Genomic DNA, 20,745 nt, shown 5'->3' on the forward strand with positions numbered 1-20,745 from the left:
TGGGCTAGTAACACTTTTTAGACTCCCATTTGAAAGCATACATGTATTTTGTAAGTATTTTACTTCTCTCCTCTTTAACTAAACTATCACCTCCTTGATAATAGGAATTATTTTCTTGTTTCCATTCCTGCTTCATTGCACAGCACCTGGCTCAAAGCAAACACTGAAACAATGCTTATCAAATGAATGAAGAACACCAGATTAGGGCCAAAGCTCCAGATTTCCTGACTTGTAGGCATGTACTCGTTTTCCTTAACAGTACATGTAGGCATGTACCTGTGTTACTTCTCAGGGAAGAAAAGCAAAAGATTCGTTTGATTTACCAAGACACATTTTTATAATGTTTGAAGTTATGAATATTTTATAAAATATACAGAATATTTTATAAAATTATACAAAATTTGTATGAGTACCAAATGGTGTTCTCATGACTGTTAACCTGTGAGTGTGCCCACTTCTCTGTCTGACCTTGCTATCAGGATGGAAATGCTCTTAAGGATTGGTTCTTTGTGATAAAAATTATGTCCTTAGCATCAAGGGAAGTTCCTTTATTGAAGTATATGACCTACTAATATAGTTAGGTGAAACAAGAATAGGCAAAAAAGTATTTCTCAAACCTTGAGAGGTTTTCTGTAGGGCATGACAACATGAATCATTGAATAATACCTAGTATGTATAATTCAGTGTTTATATATTTTGCATTTTGCCTATGAACTCTAAGTGTTTCACATACATTAAAGCAGTTCCTATTTCTTTATAATTCTAGAAACTAAAGATTTAAGACAATTTCGCTTTGAACAGACAGACATTCTGTTGTTCTGGAAGAGTGGCAAATGTCAGGTTATGTAGATTTTGAGTGAAACTTGAACTAGAATTAACACTTCTTTTTCTTGGTCTGGTACCATATTGTATTCTCAAAGAGAGATCCTGAGTAAAACTTGACATCAGCCTGTTGTTTTTCAGCATGCAAACAGTAACATCTGATAACATGATGTAAAAGCTATTAGTACTTGAAAACTCAAATCTATAGTTGTCAAATAGCAGGAGATATATTTATAGCTAAGGAAGTTAATATGATGGCTGTGGTATTGGTACATGTATGATTTCATAGTTTTATTTATTTATTATTACAAAAGGGATATAAATTAATTTCATGCTCTATTTCTCAAATAGTTTTTAACTCTGTGAGCAAATGCCACCATGTCAGCCAAGTAGCTGTCCTCCAGATTTAACATGAATGGTTCAGAACTTAGACATTCAAGTCGTATATCAATAGATTTGTTTTCTGAGAAGTTCCCTGGACTTAAATTTGTCTTCAGTATTTAATAGGTTGCTCACGAACTATGCTGTATACCTGAAACTAATGTAATATTGTAAGTCAATTATACTGCAGTAAAAAAATAGGTTGCTCATGAAGACTAGGCCAAGAAAACTAGTATATATCTCTTCTGTTACTTGGCATTCAAAATGGGAAGAGAGAAGTAAGGATATATGCTAAGACTCACGTGTGGAACTGGTCTTAGACTATGCAGTATTTCAGGTGACTTTGAAATAGTACACTGAAAGTTTCCTAAGTGAGAGTGTTAAAGATGTACTATTGTTTAGTTAAAACATAATTGTAAAAAGTAAACTATTATTTGATTTTTTAACTAGAGAAAATTTTATTATAGTTTAATGAGTTTGAGCTCATAGTTAAAACACAGAAATTTAAAAATTTAATATCTGTCAGTTTACAGATGGGCAAGTCTATTTGTAAACGATCTCATCCCTAACAAACAATTAGCTTAATGGATATTAACGTGTGTGACTTTCAAAATAAAATCTGAAAACCAACTACAGTGATTTCACGTTTGAGTGCTTTTAGCTAGTACAATGCATTTCCTAATTGTTTATTTCAGTGTTGTATTCAGAGGGAATATAACTTCTTCCTTTGTATATAATGTATTTTTCAAGTGTTGATGCATTTATATAGCAGGAATTAAAAAGGTGCTTTGAAGCTATAGGTTTATTTAGAAACTAACATTATTTAACATCAATGAAAATATTACATTTAAATCACATTATAATGTCTTCTTGATATGAAGGCAGTAGCCAGAGCTACAATATAATGTCTTCTTGATATGAAGGCAGTAGCCAGAGCTACAATAAAGTCCAGGTAACTGACAGATATCCTTAAAACTTGGATATAGGTAAGTTAGAAAACAATTTCTTATAAGTATACTCAAATTTTGGCAGTTGTAGAGAGAATTTGAGTTGTAAGACAGGAGCTAGAACATAGCATCAAAGAAACTGTTGGGGGGAGGGTATAGCTCAAGTGGTAGAGCGCATGCTTAGCATGCACAAGGTACTGGGTTCAATCCCCAGTACCTCCTCTAAAAAAAATAAATAAATGAATAAACGTAATTACCCCTTCCAAAAAAAAAAGAATAAAAGAAGAAAGAAGAAAGAAAAAAATTTAAAAAAAGAAAGGAAGAACTGTCTATTGAGAATAAGATGCTCAGGTTCCTGCCCTAGTCAATAAACTAGGTGATAAAACAAGTTTCTTCTGTAAAGCATAGGGAACTATATTAATATCTTGTAGGAACCTATAATGAAAAAGAATATGAAAACAAATATAGGTATGTATATATATGACTGAAACATTATGCTGTATACCAGAAATTGACACAACAGCATAAACTGACTATACTTCAATAAAAAATTAAACAAACAAATAAACTAGGTGATCTAGGGGAAGTCTTTGCGCTCTCTGGGACTTCACTTTCTCATCTGCCAAATAAAAAACTCTGACTACTTGAGTGCCAAGGTTTTCTTTGTTTTGTTTTAAATCCTAAATATTAAAACCCAAAGAGTGGAAAAAAAGAACACAATTCTGTATGTAAGAGTCTAGGAACTAGACTGCATAGGACATTTTTGTATTATTTTTATCCATAAAAAAGTTTAATCCTTTTTACTTATAGGTTAATTGGAGTTTAGTATTAAATCTGTAGTTATTCTATTTCTCTTTCATAGAATTCTCCTTCTTTGGAGCCATATATTAGGCTATATTGAGCCCTAGATTAAAGTAGAAGATATAACCCTTCTCTGTCCTTACCCAGTATGGGATAATAATGACTAGACTGATACATTGAGGTTACTTTCCTAGACATGATGCCAAACTTGATTAGGGTGAACATACAATTTATCATCCAAATTGGCACACTTTTGAGATTGAAAAGGACTACTATTAACAATTATATTTTGACAACCACTATTAACCAGGACTATGAAGGAAGCATATAAGGGCTGCAAAGGGGACAATTTCAATGTGTTCTATATGGCTTTGCATGCTCTTCTTTACTTATTCTCCACCCTTATTGAGGCAGAAAGTGAAAAGATTTGAGTTTGAATAAAGGTAACATTTTGATTCAAATAGGCAAATTGCAGGTTTTCATATGTAAAATAGCATGAATTACCAAATAGGAGGGCTCAAATTTGGTCAGAAATTCTGAAAAAGACAATTACATAAAATCCAACAAACCCACTGAAATATGCAGTTCACTACCTCATCTTGCTTACCTCTCCATGAAAGGTCAAAAGTACCTCCTACTGTGATATGTCTGCAATCCCTGAAAGATTGATTAAATTTCTGTATAATACAGAGTTGCTGAATCTAGTGAACCATAACTTATGTAATTTGTATTATACTTTATCAGTCACCTTTTAAAAGTGTTTAAAAATGAAACTTTTCCTTGTAGACAATGGAAATCTGAATCATACTTGCTTTCTTTATAGTAACTTAAACAGTTATTATTTTTTTTTTGACTTAAGTCAAACAGTATGCAGACTTCTTTTAAAGGATGAATTTCTTAAAAGGATTCTAATGTAACAATTTACTTAATTTTGGTATTTAAACTTTAGAATGGAAAAATCTGAGGATAAAGAAGATGGGTTTTAAATTGCATAGGAAAGTATGGGGAAAATAATCTTTCCACATATGGTGAAAGAGCAGCTAAAGAGATATTTGGAAACTCCCCTTAACTCTTAATTCAAAAGGTTGGGTATAGGTGTGAATTGTAGAAACCTGTCTACTCTTGGAAAATTCTATAATATCCTGATTTCCTGATTTCTGCTTCAATAGGACCTATTCTTTCAGCAGGAGAGTTGAGAAAATCAAAGATTAGGAGTTGAGAGCTGAAATACATTCAACTCTCAGGCATGTGAGGATTTACTCTTTATACATCTCTGTTCCACACCCCAGTCACCCTCCCTTCACTTCCTAACTCTCAACTCATGTTAAAACGTGACACAGGGAAGTGCTCGAGGAGTATATCATCTCCGTGTATGTCTAGAAGGCAGACCGTCCTACATGTCCAGTGAAGGGTGTTGGGCAGGTTATGTTCTTGAATAACAGAGTTCATGTCAGAGCTCCTTGAAAAGTATAAAGCTGCTTCTAGAGACCACAGGGACAGAAATCTGTTGTAAAAGAGATGCCCCCTGAGAACATCAAGGGATAAACCAACAACACTCTAATCTCCACAAATAAAATCTGTGCTCCTTAACGTGGTCTTCAAAGTTCTGTTTCATCCATGTCATTTTCTCCTCTCCAGCCCCATTTCTAGTGTTTTCCCCTTATTTACTGCCCTAGGTGTCTTTATATCTCTATATGTTTGCAATGCTAGCCCAAGCCTTTTAAAGATTCTAAATCAAAATCCTCTGCATCTGATTTCCCACATCTCTAGCCCTTGTCTTCTGATGAAATACTATTTATTTCTTAGATTTTAGTTCAAACGTCCCTTCCCCAGAATGCCTTCTCTGACTAGGTCAGATCTATATTCTGTGCTTGTATTAGTATTCTATCCCTGCAGAACAAATCACCACAAATTTGGTTGCTTAAGATAACACACGTTTATTATCTCACAGTTTCCTTAAGTTAGGAGTGTGCACGTGGTTTAGTTGGATCTGCTCCTGTGTGACACAGCTGCAGTTGAATTGGCTGGGCTGCTATTCTTATTTGAGACCCAGGATCCTCTTCTAGGCTCACTGGTTGTTGGTAGAATTCATTCCCTTGAGGTTGAATGACTGAGGTTCCTTTTCTTGTTAGCTGTTGGCCAAGGACTGCTCTAAGCTCCTAGAGTCTGTCTACAGTTCTTTGGCACATAGTTTACATAGGGAGTTAGTAACATGGCTATTTTCTTTCTTCCAGGCCAACAGGAATACATCTTTCTGATGCTTCATCTTCTTTTAAATATGCCTCTGATTAGGTCAGGCCCACTCAGACACCCCTAGATAATCTCTTTTTTCATGAACTCAAAGTTGATTAGTAACCTTAACATAGGAGTGAGATACCATTCTATTTAGATATTATGCCCATAATCTGCTCAAAGGGAGGGGATTACACAGGGCATGCATAGGAGGGGACAAGTCTTGGGGACCATTTTAGAATCCTGCCTAGCTCATACTGTCTCATGCTATATGTCTCCTCTCTTTTATCACAAAACACTTTAAATTGTACATTTATTTCTGTGATTCTTTGATTAGTTAGTCCTCTCCACTAGCGTGTGAGCTTCATGAAAACAAGGAATACTGTTTTGGGGGAAGTTTTCTTTGCTCATGTTTGATGTTAGAACAATGTTCAGAATAGTGTAGATGCTCAACACATATTTAAATAATTGAGTGACTTTTATTAATTGAATAAATAAATGACTGAATGCAAGTTCTACTGTAATTATTTGGCATTAGGTGGTCATTCTTAGATCTACTCATCTACTCATTCCCTAATGCCTATGCACTGAAAGATGGCAGCTCAATACCAGACTTTAGATCTCTATCCTGAGGTCACTAGAAGGACTGACTTTAAGCGAAGAAATAGCTCCTTAGTTCCCAAGGCTGAGAGGAGTCTATTTATCTTTATCTATTCTATAGTCTCATAAGATACCTGGAACATGTAGTCTGAGCTACTGCATTTACAGGAAATTAAGTGCAAGAGAAAAAAAGGCCTCTATCAAAAGCAGTCTGGACACTTAGGAAGGAGTTGTTGTTTGAGTACATAGGCAATCTGCCTACAACCAGGAAAAACTGAAGTTACAGATGAAGTCTGAAGGCAGCTTTCTGGAGAATTCCCTCTTGATCTGGAGAGATCAGCCTTTTGCTCTCTGGGACTTTAACGGCTTGGATGGAGCCTACTCATCATGGAAGGCAATTGACTTACTTAAAGAAGTCCATGGATTCAAATGTAAATCTTATACAGAAACACTGCCCCAGAAATATACAGAGTAATGTTTGAGCAAATATCTGGGCACTGTGGTCCAGCCAACTTGACACATAAAATTAACCATTACAGTGTTTCTATGATATAGTCTCATATTTACCATTAATATCTCATATTTTTAAGATTCATATGTTACTTTTTTAGCCTAGAAATTCTGTCTCTCAGAGGACTTGTGGACAAAGTTATTTAAAAAATTCTTGATCTCTTACAACACTTTTTTTCTTGACAAAAAACACATCCGAAGGCAAAATGTTATTTTGGGGATTGTGTTAGCCCTTCACCTTAAACTTAATTCATACCTGTAAGAGGTTATGAGATTAAACTTCATACTTAGGGTATGTGAAGTTATACTGTCAAACTTTTTTTTTTTTGGAGTTCCTAGTATATCCCAGGCCCTGTCTCAGGCACAGAGAACACAAAGTTGGGTAAACAATTTCTGCCAAGGGTAGAATTTATAGTCTGGAACAGATAAGAAATACTAAAACATGGTGAGTTATGGTCAAGATATGTTGAGGCTGGAGGGCTGGGAAAAGAGTGGGAAAGGACACAATGAATGAGAATAAGAAACATAGAATTTAGCCCTAAGGTGGAGAAGATAACGTAAGTCTGACAGAAAACTGTTAACTATTCATAATCCCATATTTGGCTAATGGGGGTCACAGAACCCTAGGCCTTTAGATTTTGACATAATACTCCTTTATAGACCACTGAAATTTTTATGGTCTTGAAAAGATGTACGACAGCCATAAGTAAACCAGGGTCTGAATAATGAAATAGCATGAGCTTCAGGTAACCAGCTAATCTTAGTCTGTATTTTAAGCCTCATATTACTTGATATGCATTGTCAATAGCTCATGACCTACTATTGCCACACATCTGCCAATAAATATGACACTTTTAGTACCATATTTTGGACCTATATTGTCTCTTGGGATGTCTGTGGGAAATGATCTATCATATAAGATTAGGGCTGAGTTGATATTACAGTCCTGACAATCTTTTCTTCTGACTCAAGAAGGCAAGATTCACCCAAGTATCCACACATCATCCTTGGAATACCAGAAAACTAAAAACTCTTCTTAGTGCCTATGTCCTGCACAGAACTGGGCACATACTTAGTGCCTAATAAATATTTGCGATATAAAAAATAAGTGAGTAAATTATACCTGTACTTTTGGCTATCTTAGAATTTGGTTCAGTTGGCAACTGGATAGGCTAGATTAAGTTATATAAGAAGAAACCAGAATCACTGGGATAGGACACGCTATGTGGGATGGTCCTAGAAACAGGCAATGAGAGGTAGTGGAACATAAGAATGTCTTGCAGTCAGCAAGTTGCAGCAGGCAGAGACCATAGGAGGCTACCTGTTCTTATGGTTGAGAATTATTAGCATAAAGAGCAATCAGAAGACAGTTGGGTAAGCAACAGTAGTTGGTAGCTAGCCTGGAAAAAGAAAGTGAGAATTCAATTATGGCACTAGGAGGTCAAGAGTAAGTGTCTGCTCATGGAGGAGTAAAGAGATGACATTAGGACCTAGTCCTAGAGGAATTTACTAGTAGAGTTTACTAGAGATAGTAATAGGTACTCAGGCATGGGCTGAGGAAGAAGTGGATGGGTGGAACTGAGGTGTGAGACAGCCCCAGCCATTAAAACTGGACCTTGCAAGGACCTTGGATCACAAAATAATTCAGGTGGTGAATTACTAGGCCTGGGGTCCAAAACACAGCAAAATCAACAGTAAGCTGACTTAGTGCTAAGTTGCTAGCCCAACTCTCCACAACTTCTGATTTGGAAGACACTGAGACCTAGACGCTGAATTGGTGCTACCTCTGTCAGTGGCGTTAGAGAGACTTCAACTGTGGATCTTAGCTGTGGCCAGGCACACTATTCAGCCAGTCAGAAGACACTATTCCATGGTCCTGGAAGCATTCTGACATGCCCAGGGAAGATGGGCTACTTTCCTCCTATAGGAAGTGTAGAGTGCACAGCAGAATTGCCAGGGCTCAAAGGCTGCACAGCTTGGGTGAAACATGCAGTTACAGAGATGAAAATCTGAGGTCAACAAGAGACTTCAGTCAGCCTGGTTCAGAGCCAAGGAGGAAGTGTTTCCATGGAACTTGTCAGGTTCCTTTATGACATCTTAGCCTTGAATCTACCTGGATTTCTTGCCCACCCTCACTAATTTGACTTATCTTCTTGTGCTTCTGTAGAATGCTGTGTTCTGACCACCCAGTTAGAAGCTCTGTCTTTTTGCCAGTAAATGACAAATGGCTTCTGTAAGTTGGAGAAGATAGTTATGGTAGAGAAAGGAAAGTGGCTTTTTTCACAGCTTTAAATTTGAATAAATTTAAGCCTGTGGAAAAGTTGGAAGAAGAAAACAACAAACACCCTTACAGCCTTTATCTAGACTTCTTAATTATTAATATTTTGCTGTATTTACTATTTATGTTTACTTTTATGTGTGTGTATATATATATGTGAACAATTTGAAAGCCATCTGCAGATGTTTCACCCCTAAATGCTACAGCCTTTATCTTGTGGATGTGTATTCTCCTACCTGACCATGGTACCATTATTATGCTCAAGAAACTTTATATTGATGAAATAAAATTATCTAATATAGAGTCTATATTCAAATTTCCCAGTTGCCTCCATAATATCCTTTATAGATGGTTTTTTATAGTGACCTTTTAAATATCCAATTTTGTGGGGTGTTTAGAAGTAAAACTAGGAACATAAAATTTCTAGGGTACCTTGAGAAAATGTGTAGAGTGGCTATGTTTGTGCAGTCTTCGCAAAAAAGTAATTGTTTTCATCTTTCCATTAATGGGAAAGCACAACTATCAATCAAGAATATGTCAGCAGGTTTGCATACATAGTAATGGCTTTTACTTAATGGAGTTAGAGTGAATTTTCACCTTTAGTTAAAAGTGAGTCTTTGCTTATTGGATGCTAGCTTTCATATTTAAATTGCATTCATACTTGATCTTTTGGCCAAAGCAGCAAGAGACCAGTTTAAAAAAAATCTATTCCTCTTAATTTAAAGGCAGCGATTAAAGGAGATTCAGAGCTTTGAAACTGTTGTGAGTATTCTACTTAAGAAAATAAACACTAATTGAAAGGACTAATCAAAAGCTCATCATCCTGAAGGGCACTTGGATGATTCACAAGTATGCAGCTTAGGTAGACTAGGTGCTCTTATGAGGACCTCGTCATTCTAAGTACTGAGACCTTAAGCTGTGCATTAGATTAGTCGCCATAATGAGTGACTGCTTATGAAGAGAAAATACATCTGCCGTTAACTTCCTTCATAATTTTGTAGATAGTTTGTGGAAATAATTCATCCTTAATTAATCAGTAATAAAAACCTTACTTACGTATAACATTTCCTCCAAGAAAACTTTTCTTTTGCCAGTCTGTGGTCTGTACACATTTAATTCTATCACACAATCTCTACAAATATTTGGATAAATAAGTAATCTTTCCAATAAAATGATGCTCTTTAAAAACACATGAATAATTAAACATTGTCCTCTTTATTACACTCACACAGGAGTTTTTCCTTCCTTAGTAAAGATGCTTTCACGGGTTAAACCATTACCCCAGGGGCTTAACAAAAATTCAGAGATGAAAAAGCCATTTGAAGATGTTTTTTACAGATAATTCTAGATGATTCAGACAATTTCCTAAGTGGTAAAACTTCCTGTAAATGGAATTTTCCCCTTACCAGACTATAAATCAATACTTGTTGGCACTAATGATGAACTGGTGATAAAGAAATTCTCACAACTGTTACTTGATGAGAAGATCACTGTTGGGTTTATAGTGGGGAATGGGGGTTTACCGATTATCTGGGAAGCTTGTGTCTGAGATTGCTGCCATTAATAGAATTTTATTGGTCATTACCAGTGTACACGTGCAAAACTGGGCAAAGTGAGCAAGGCTGGAATGCATTTGAGCTGTACAGTCCAAACAATATGGTATGAATATTTAAAAAGTATAAAAATTCATAATCAGTGTGCCTATATGTGTTGCAAAATTTGGTGGCAGGAAGAATTCAGTTTCCTTCACTGAGTGCTAAATCATTCACTTATAGCTGCTTCCATGTTGCCTCTTGTTTTGGCACTCACATTTGCTTTTCACTATTATCCTATCGAATGCAATATGAGGATGTAACTTTGTTACTTTCGTCAAATTTGAGAATAAGTAGTAGACCATTATCTTTTCTAAAGGTGTTGCTATACTCTGATCCTTAATAGAAAAGGAGTCACAAAGGAGTGGGAATTGATTTTCAAATCTCATTACAGTAAACTTTAATCAAATTCTTTTATTTTATCAAACCCTTTATAATGACTTCTAAGCTGTGTAAGCTGTATTTAGAATTGTTGCCATTATATATCCTGTGGAAATATGTCTCACAAGGTTTTCTGACCAAGAATCGTTATTTCCAGTTTTTCCATCTATCTGTAGGGAGGTGTACACCTGCTAAATCTCTGCCACTAGTAAATGATGTTCATTCTATGTCCTGCTGTCTCCATGCCTCCCATGAGCACATGCACAGAAATTGAATTTATTAGAGGATGTAGCATTGGTTCTTTCTCAAATGGCCATCTTCAGAAATCCAAATAGGACACCAAGGTTATTTCAATGGAGCTTTAAAGGCCCTTCCAAGATTGCATGAGGTTATTGTAAACTCATCTATTAAGTTGGGTTATATGAAGCTGCTATTTTGTAGGAAAAAAGAATGCTTTTCTTATCCAACTGGCACACTTTTGGTAGTGAATGGAGGACCTATTAATAATTAAGGTAACAAGTACAACGGATACTGTCCAGACAAAGCAGAATGTATGGTCATCCAGTAATAGTAATACCTACTCTCCAGCGTTCTTGCAAAGATTCACTGACAAAATGTATGTAAAACACTTAGCTGTAATGTAGAAAACATAAAATAAGTGGCAGCTGCTTACATTTTTATTTTTTTCATGCCTCCTACTTTGGCCAACAAAGCGATGACATCACTGTGACTTGTTTTTCTTTTACTGGCTGATGTTACCTCTACCAATGAAGTATAGCGAGCTTAATAATATAATCACGTGGAAGTTCCTTTGAGAGGGAAGGGAAATTTATATCTAGTTATTTCTACTGTAGTGATTCTCCACCAAAAAAGGGGAAATCTATTTTAAAATTTAAAATAACACCAGACACCTTATCCTGTCTTCTCTCCACACCCAGCTCCCTAACGTGATAGTTGCCTCCACCAGAAACTACTTACACTGTGTGGACTGTGTCATAGTTCTTAGGCTTACTGAGGCAGAAAAAAATTGAGAATACCTAATTTGTTAGATGGATGACTGCTTAAAAGCAGTCGTTTTTCTGTTGTTTATTCTCTGTGCTTAGCATAGTACCTAGCACATAGTAGGAACTACTACTATCAATATCAACGTCTGTCTACTAGATAATATCAATGAATATTCGTCCAGTTAATGAAAGTGTGAATAAGTGGATCTTAGCAGCTAAAAATCACCATTATGATGGCCTCTAGTGTGACCCTACAACCAGTGCTCCACTGTGATAGGGAAATTTCCTAAGCTTCATCTATGTAGGGCCATAGGGTCAAGGAATTCAGACATTCCTTAGCTGCATTTGGTGCCAAGTCTGGAACTGTTGGCAGTTTAGATTGGTTTCCTGATTTAACTGATTCTAAAAGAAAAAAATAACAATAAAGCTTATCTGCCAGTTATCTCAGTAAGGCTTCCTGCTATACATCCAACAAATTTGAAACATGGCGGTGTCATGTGCAGGTTTAAGTGGTATATATGCTATCAACATTTATTAGTATTTGACGTCTTTGTTGAAGTATTTTTGTGAATTATATACAAATATATTTGTCTACTATATGAGAATGGGAAACATTAATTTTATATATCACTTCCATAGTACAGAATTCTAAAGACCTCGTATTAACGCAGTCATCCTGGCACTTGCTGTCACCTTAGAGCTGAACTTGGGACACTGTGCAGGTACACTTGTCTTTCTCTCTCTACCATCCCTTGTGTCATTTAAAGTCCATTAATGTGAACTTTGCAGGTAGCCTCTATTAATGGGATTAATTATTTTAATACCAGGGAAAATGTATGTTGCATCATTGCAACTTTTTCCCTCTTCAGGTATTGCTGTTGTGTTAGTCCATGAAGATCAGTGCAGATCAGTGCACAGCTGGTGCTGTTGCTTTCATTTCTGAGTTTTTCTTCCAAACCTTAGAGTTAGCAGGCCCATGTATGATGGTGGAAAATAGCTTGTAGAGAGAATATCCTAACACTGCTATTCAGACCTGGGGGCTCCTTCCTCACCCCGCCAAGTTTGGTTCCATCTCAGTGGTTAAACCCACCTATCACATGTGAGGGTTTAAGTCACTGCCCTTGAAATGTGGAGGTTGGTAAAAGCCTATGCCAGTGTGCTCAGTAGTGTTCAGAACAGGATGCTCAAAAGATACATAAGTGGGTACCTGTGGCATGTGGATCACAGAGCTACAGGGCAAGGAGAATATAGCAATGATGAGTTTTAGGTCTCACTGACTCCTAAGCTTTAACTAACAGGACATTAGTAACTGCTTCCCTGAGCCAAGGAAACAGAAAGGCTTTTGGTGTTCATGGTCCTTTCTGTGTTTCCCTTATTCATGTATAAAATCTACCCATCTTGTTAATTCTTAGAGGAAAGAGAAACTGGAAATTCACATTTTAAAATTTATCAAATAAATGATGACAGCTATTAACGTAAGATTTTTCCAGCTTCAGCTTTTTGTGCTAAGACACTAAGTTAACAAAATCAGTTAAAATGTTTCTATTATTTAAAAATTATGATAATCATGTATATGCTGTGAAAATGATGTATCATAGGAAAACATAAGTAGTCAAAATGTCATAAGCGTATCCAGAGGAAGGGTTACAATGAAAACCAGTAGTACTATGAAATTGATTAAATTTAGCAACATTTAAGGCCAGTTATTGAATCTGTGCTCAGTTAAAGCAACCACCTTCTGAGGGGACGGGTGGGTATCATAGATGACTAATTAAAATTTGCACATTTTTTCTAGTGTGGACCATCTTTTCCCAAGTGTTAAGAAATTTAGTTCTATCTCATACAGTTGGCATAGTATGCTGCACTCTTTTACAGTGCAAACTTTTGCTTAGGCAGAAACAGAAATAGTATTACATATCACCAAATTAATCATCCACAGTAGTTTATATTATTAAAGACAGTTTAGTGTACAAGCCACCAGAGTTATAGAAAAGCCAATACTGTGTATTAGATGTTATTATTAATCCCTCTATTTGACTTAGGCACCAAAACAAAGAAATACCTCTAAGGCCATGTGGATTCTACTTTCTGCTTCAGCTCCCTGCATCCTTTGACATTAGCCATTTTACTCCTGTCCATTTCACTTTACACATCTATAAGATTAGAAAGCAATATCGGATAATTGCAAAGCAAATATAAATGATTGCATTCATGCTAAATCATCTTTTAGAAGTGTGTGAGAAAGATTAATACTAATTTAAACAGTTGATCAATAAAAACCGATGGATGGTATTTTCTATTGTTTTGTGCATTGTTACAAGTAAAGGGTAATTACATGCCAAGAATAGTAGAAAAAAATATGACTGCATTAGATATATTCCTGGTTTGAGCAGTGAGATTTCTTATTAAGGAAAGATATTAGAATGCTTTATGAAGTTTATGAACTTGTAATTTGCTCCTGTAATTAGATGAGGCTCTGTCAGACCCATCCTTCTACAATTTCGTAATTGAGGGGCTTCTGCCTACAATAGAGTGTTGAATCAGGTATACATATGCCTAATGGACTAACTATTTTAAAGATTGGCCACGGCTTATGCAAAATAAGAACAATCCTTAGAACATTTTAAAGGCTTCCTGCCACAAATTGCTTTTGCAATTTTCATTTCATTTTTAACTGTATAGTTAAGGCATCTTTAGTTATTTTTATTTTAAATTGCTCCTGCTGTTGTTCTCCTCCTAGGGAGGCCACTGTTCTTTTCCCTTTCTCCTGGCCATTGTAATCTTTCTTACACGAATAAAAACAAAGTGGTTTATTTGAAAAAAAAAAAGTTTTTAAATCCTCCCTTGCAGTTGTGAGGAAAATGCCTTACCATTATCAAATTGAAAAAGGGATAATGTAGTGCAGTGACAAGTGAGTTTTATCAATGAGTGTTTCCCTTGGTGTTCTCATTTTCTGAAAACTCTTTCTGTTGCATCTTTTAACATCTGTGGCTGCAAAAGTTAATTCTGAAAACAAAGTAGATGTGAAAAGGCAGGTGATTGATCAAGGCAAAAATTAAAATTGGGTACCGGTGGCACAATCTCTTACTTTTTGGCCCACAGGAGTCCTGATACAAATTAATTGTTTCTGTGATTCTTAGACCTTCATTAATCAGACGTAAATTATACCATGCATGATTGGCTGCCTTTCCATTCTCGAGTTCCCCATAGAGAGCTGTTGGCCGCCAACTGCTACAGAGGCTTAGTAGAGCAGCAGCCTGTCCGTGGCCGCTCTGGGACAACAGAGCAATGGAGCTGACTTGCAAACACAATTGCATGCCTGGGAATGCAGCCTGCACCCTTCCAGAGTAATTTTGGTTTAGGATACCAGAGGCATTTTTTTCAAACCAAGTATAATGTTACCAAACCTTGTGTTGCCGAGGTTTCATTTTTAAACATGGTTTCAGATCAATCTAAGAAGGATGCTAGAGTACAGAGCACCTAGCAGACAGCAGGATTGAACATGAAATTATCTCAAGATTGATTAAGAAAAAACAAATATAGATGCTCTCAAAAACAGGTTTCCTGAGATACTTTATGCACCTTTAGAGGCAGCAGTAATAATAATAGCTGAAACTTAAAGTAACATAAAAGACCTCAGCAAAGAGACCTTGTGACAATATTTGTAGCTGAGTACTGAATTTAGCTCCAAGAAATATGAGATCTACTTTTCATCTCACAGCAATTTACCATTTCAAAAACAACTCATATTAAGGAGGTGATTAGAAGCTACAGAGTTGCCTTACTCCATATATAAAAAAAGAAGGGTTTGAAAATGCAGAAGGGCACCTTTTCAAAGAAACATCACAGTTAAAATTTAAACATATATTGGGAAATGAGAAAATTGGAATGACCTGGATACATGAAATGTAGATTTTTCATCGTAAAGCATTCATTCAGATCTTCTTGGACTTGTCTTCACTATAAATTATTTGTGTTTATGAATTACACACATTTATGTAAAAACCTGACAAATGCTATTTGAAGAAGAAAGTGAATTGACCCCCAAAGTTCCTAAGAATCAAGAGCCTGGTTCAAATCTTGGCTCAGCCCCTGTATGACTGACAAATTACTTAACCTCTTCAGTCTTTGGTTTCCTTATCTATAAAATAGACATAATAATAGTTTATATCTTAGTAGACTATGCAGAATAAATGAGGTAATTTATTTCTAACAGTGCCTGATGCTTAGTAAATATTAAATACATATTAATATCATTATTTTATATGTATTATCTCTAACTCATTTAAACCATTAAAAAAGTAAAAATTTCCCTTCTAAGAAATTATTTCTTAATTGAAACAAGAACACCTTCTTAGATAGGAATATCCTGTAGGTTTCTAAGAACACATGTAACTATAATACAATTTCTGCTTCTGTAGCTTATATCCTCTTGCCATTGAGGGGTTCCTCTGTGATCCTATTTTCAACTCTTGTTTGTGGTTAATGATGTTTATTTCACAGTTTTGGGGAATTATAGACATACATAATTGAATGAGATGACATTTGTGAAAGTGCTGAGCAGGGTTTGGCTCACAGTAGGTTCTAGATAAATATTAGCCTTTTAGATACACACTTGCCTTCTGTGTAGAGAAGGGAACTGGTTTTTAATGTTCCAAACCAAAAAACAAACAAATAAGCGAAAAAACCAAACTTTTTTTCACTATACCATTGAAGCTTGAGATTCACCTATAAACTATACAAGAAAAATTTTTTAACTTTTCTTTTTACCCCTTGCAGTTCTCTCCCAAGCACGCTGGGGCCACTTCTTACAGGTACCTGAGTGGTGGTCTGTACCATAGTCTAAAGATACTGGGACCTTACAATGCGTCAGTGGGGACAACTGACTCTGAAAAAGGCAGCATGATATGTAAAGTGCCCCCTGGGTGCCTAGGAAATCTTGCTATTATTGGCTGGCTGTCAGGAAGCAGGTGCCCATGTTGAGAAATGTCACTTGGCAAGGAACTGCAGGTGGCTTCCTAGAGCTTCCTAGAAGCCTCCAGCTGTCAGCCAACAATAAACTGAAACTCTCAGTCCTGCAACTGCAAGGAACTGAAAGCTTCCCCAGATCATGTGATCAGGGGAGCAGATCCTTCCCCAGTTTAGATTGCAGATGGGAACACAAGCTTAGCCAACATCCTGTGAGACTGAACAGAGGACTTAGTGAAGCCATTCCCTGACCTCTGACCCACTGAAATTGTGAGACAATAAATGTGGGTTTTTTTTAAAGCCACTAAGTTTGTTGTAATCTGTAATATAGCAAAAGATAACTAATACAGTTTTTATTTCCATATTTAATTTTAGGGCAGAGTCCTTGCTTCTTCATAGAAAAGTGGCTTTTAATTTAGCACCAAGAACTTCTTGGATTGAAATGTGCCAAGGTATACCAGGCACTCAAACAGCTGTAGAAAACATACCTTCTGCTCCAGTATCTATGCTAAAAAGATGAGTTTGCATCCTCACTCTGCCACTAACCATTTGGTAGATATAGTCTCTCTAAGCCTCAGTTTCATTGGCTATAAAATGGAAATAATACCACTTATTTTTAGGATTATTCTAAGGATTACCTGAGTTAGCCAACAAAAAACGTTTAACATAGTAAAAACTTAATAACAGATGCACCATAAATGATAACTATTTTTATTAATAGTATCTGGGGATTACCCTGTAGCCTTAGGTTTTGTAGATTGGCAGTACATGCAGGGAATCAAGAAGCAGATGTGAAAGCAGTAACCATTGAATATATTCTTATAACAATATTTTGAACATGAAGACTTCTTTATGATGAAGAGATTTGCTCCATTGATATTTAGTATAATAAAGACACTATGTGATTATTTGAAGGATTGTTTTTTAAATAAAACCACGAAGAGGATATTACTTAGTAAGGAAACTTTGCTGTGGGAAAATCAAAATCATGAATTAGATGAAAAAATAGACAAGTATGGTTAATACCTATTTACAATATTTATCTAAAACTTAACATTCTTTTTGAAGGTCTCACCTGCTCTTCCCCTTCTATACCAAATACTGCTTCATATCAGTAGAGAAACTATTACAAGAAATTTTGACTCTTTTTTTCTTTCACAAATAGTGCGGCATAACTTTTGTACACTGTACTTTATGAGATGCCAAGAGATTTGGTTTTCACTTTATCTCTGAAATAAGCATTTTAAAAATCTTTAAATGGCTTTTTCTTTGTATTGGAATATAATTAATTAAAGGTCCTTTCTTCTAGGAGATAAGATAAAAATATGTTAAATATGTTCATCATAACCAATAAAATATCTTTCTCCTTATCTGTTCAGTTACTTATTCATTTCCTCATCAATATTGTTGAGTTTCTACCTCATGCCACATACTGTTTCAGCCACTAGGAATAGGGTGGTGAACTGTAAAATGCTCTAAACTGCAACTTGTACCACAGTCCCAGAATTTAAGCACTTTAATTTCAACAGTAGTGCAGGCAAGTTGAAAGGCCTTTGATTGGCTTACAACAAGCACTAAGATGTGACATACAGAGATGTAAGAAGCATCTTTGGGTGTTGGTTTCATTTACTTTTTTCCCTGAAAGTCAAAGCTGTGCAAGATAGCATAGTAAAATATAAAGAAATGGCAGCATACAAATAAATATATGCATAAATGTTTAATTGAAGGTAATGACTAGAGTTTATTAATCAAGATTTTTACTATAAAAGTTCTTGGTTTTTCCCTATCTCCAAATAGTCCCAAAGCAAACATATTAGATATTCATGCATGATGTCATGATAATCAGACTTTAAGTTCTGCTTATTTTTGGTCCTTAAGCATATGAATCTGTCTAATTTTTCAGAGTTAAGGTTAAAGAAAGGTGTAATTCAATACCCATAAAATATACATTTATTGCATATCAATATGTAAGCACGTATGAGTAGAAACACAGACACATCACACATATTTCTGCAGAGCAGCTGGCTGCAGGGGTAACTGGATTCAAAGAGGACTGAAGGACATTGTGGTAGATTGTATATCCTCAAAATTATCTATTGCCCTTTCCTACTGGCCCCTCCCTGCTAGAGAATTATACTTTTCCACCCCATCGTTGCCAGACTTAGCATGGGATTTGCTCTGTCAATGCAATGTGGTGAAAATGATGTGACTCACTTCCTAACTGGAGCATTAAGGTCCATCGTGCAGTTCCGTATTGCTCTTTCCCCTCTGCTGTGAGACCACATGTTTCAGATGGCAGTTGCTCCTTTAATGTGAGTCTTTCAATGAAGAGGATATTAAGCAGAGTTGCAGCCAACCCACAAATGATAAATAATGTGAGAAAAAAATACTTGTTATTTTCAGTTATTGAATTTTTTTTTTGTTACTTCAGTATAACTTGGCTTAAGCTGGAGGTTAAAGACAACTATAATAGCTGATATTGAGTAGTTCTATGGGCCAAGAATGATACTGGTTAATTTCACACTTGTCTCACGTGATCTTCGCAAGAATTCATGGGTTAGAAATGATCACATCCCCATTCACAACTGGGAAAAGTACAGCTCGTCAAATTATCTCGAGATTGATTATCTAATAAAATATATGGACTATGAGTAGGCGTATAAGTCTGGCTGATTTCTAAGATTCACCCACAGAGTCTTGTCTCGTGGAACTTTAGAATTAGGTATCATATAGTGCAGTATGTTCATTTTACAAAAGAGTAGATGCAGGTCCTCAATTATCATATATAGTTCCACTAGTTAGATATAAAGCTGAAACTTAAACCATTAATCTCTATGAACTAGACATCAAACCTATAATCGCACAGTCTAGTACTCCTGTGTGTGTGTGCATATGTGTGTGTATCTACATATACGTATTAAAATTACACCTTTGTAAATATGGAATATAGGGTACATATATCATATTTATGTCTTTTTGTTATTAGAACAATAAATCTGAAGATTAAGAATTAACTTGTAACATGTATTTCTGCCAGTATGATAGTGTAGTATCTAAACAATGAAAATATTTTTGAGTTATTATTTTATATCCTATAGTTACAATTTTGATTTATATTTTATGAACTTGATTATGATATAGTGTCACCCACTATAATTTTCCTTTTACTTGAAGTATAAAAATATAAATTGGATTATCCTATTTCTAGAGGACATGAAGTTTGATCTTTCATATCCTGCTTAGTTTGTCATTAAAATAGGACATTCTCTCTATTTTCATCCAATTAAAAATATAGTTATACCATATTTAGAGATATAATTTAGCTTTAATAAATGAAATGTACAAATCTAGTTTTTCTTAGGTTAGAAAAATCCATTTTAAAATTCCCTTTATACAATCTTGCACTAGCAAACCAAGTAAATATATAAATGTGCCAATAAAGCCTATTAATAGACATTTTGTTTACATATTTTTATCTCAATTATCTATACCCATAGGACTCATTCAATCAATTTTTCAGTAAGTAGTTTTCAAAATATAATTACTCTTATGGGTAGGTCTATGAACTGCAGTGTCATTTATACTATAGTTCACTAATTGCACTTCGAAGCCATTATAATGAATTATACCAGTACATTCCTCAAGAAGATCAGTTAATGCTAATCATTTGTATCGCATATATCACTTAGAAGAGATCCATCCATAAAAGTCTTTCATTTACAGCCTCATTTCTTTTTAATCCTCTTGTAATGCAAGTATTATAGCTGTAAATATATACAGCATGTGCTTTCTTTTTACCTGTCAGCCTGTGGATTTTGATTCTGAGTTAAGTACTGAAATTTAGTGACACATGATATTCTGTAGTAGGAGCAAAATTATTTATTTTGAGATCCTATGTAATGATCTTTCTTACATAATTAATAGGACTATATATAGTGATCTACATTTGGATCAAATTTTAAGAGCTTAAATAAAATCTCATTTCCCCTAAAAATTTTTTATCATCTCCTTCAGTGTTCCCAGACCATATTTTTGCATTTCTTTCCATGTTCAAGGAAACTGGCATTTAATGTGTCTCTCAGTTAAAAATAAGTGCCAAGAAATTTTTTGGTTTTAAACCTGCATATAATGGGAAGATTTTTCTAGATAATGAAGACATACATTAGAGTATAAGCATATTGTTTTATGATAAAATAATTTTGTATACCCAGAATCATGACAGAAGATGA

The 20,745-nt window shown here is 35.3% G+C and overlaps 1 long non-coding RNA gene across 2 annotated transcripts in view; it reads left to right on the forward strand.

Moving 5' to 3' along the window:
* Positions 1-20,745, forward strand: part of LOC107033197 (uncharacterized) — a 332,749-nt gene that overhangs the window by 178,114 nt on the left and 133,890 nt on the right. The window lies entirely within an intron of this gene.

Source organism: Vicugna pacos, chromosome 8, assembly GCF_048564905.1.
Source record: "Vicugna pacos chromosome 8, VicPac4, whole genome shotgun sequence".
Lineage (NCBI taxonomy): Eukaryota > Metazoa > Chordata > Mammalia > Artiodactyla > Camelidae > Vicugna > Vicugna pacos.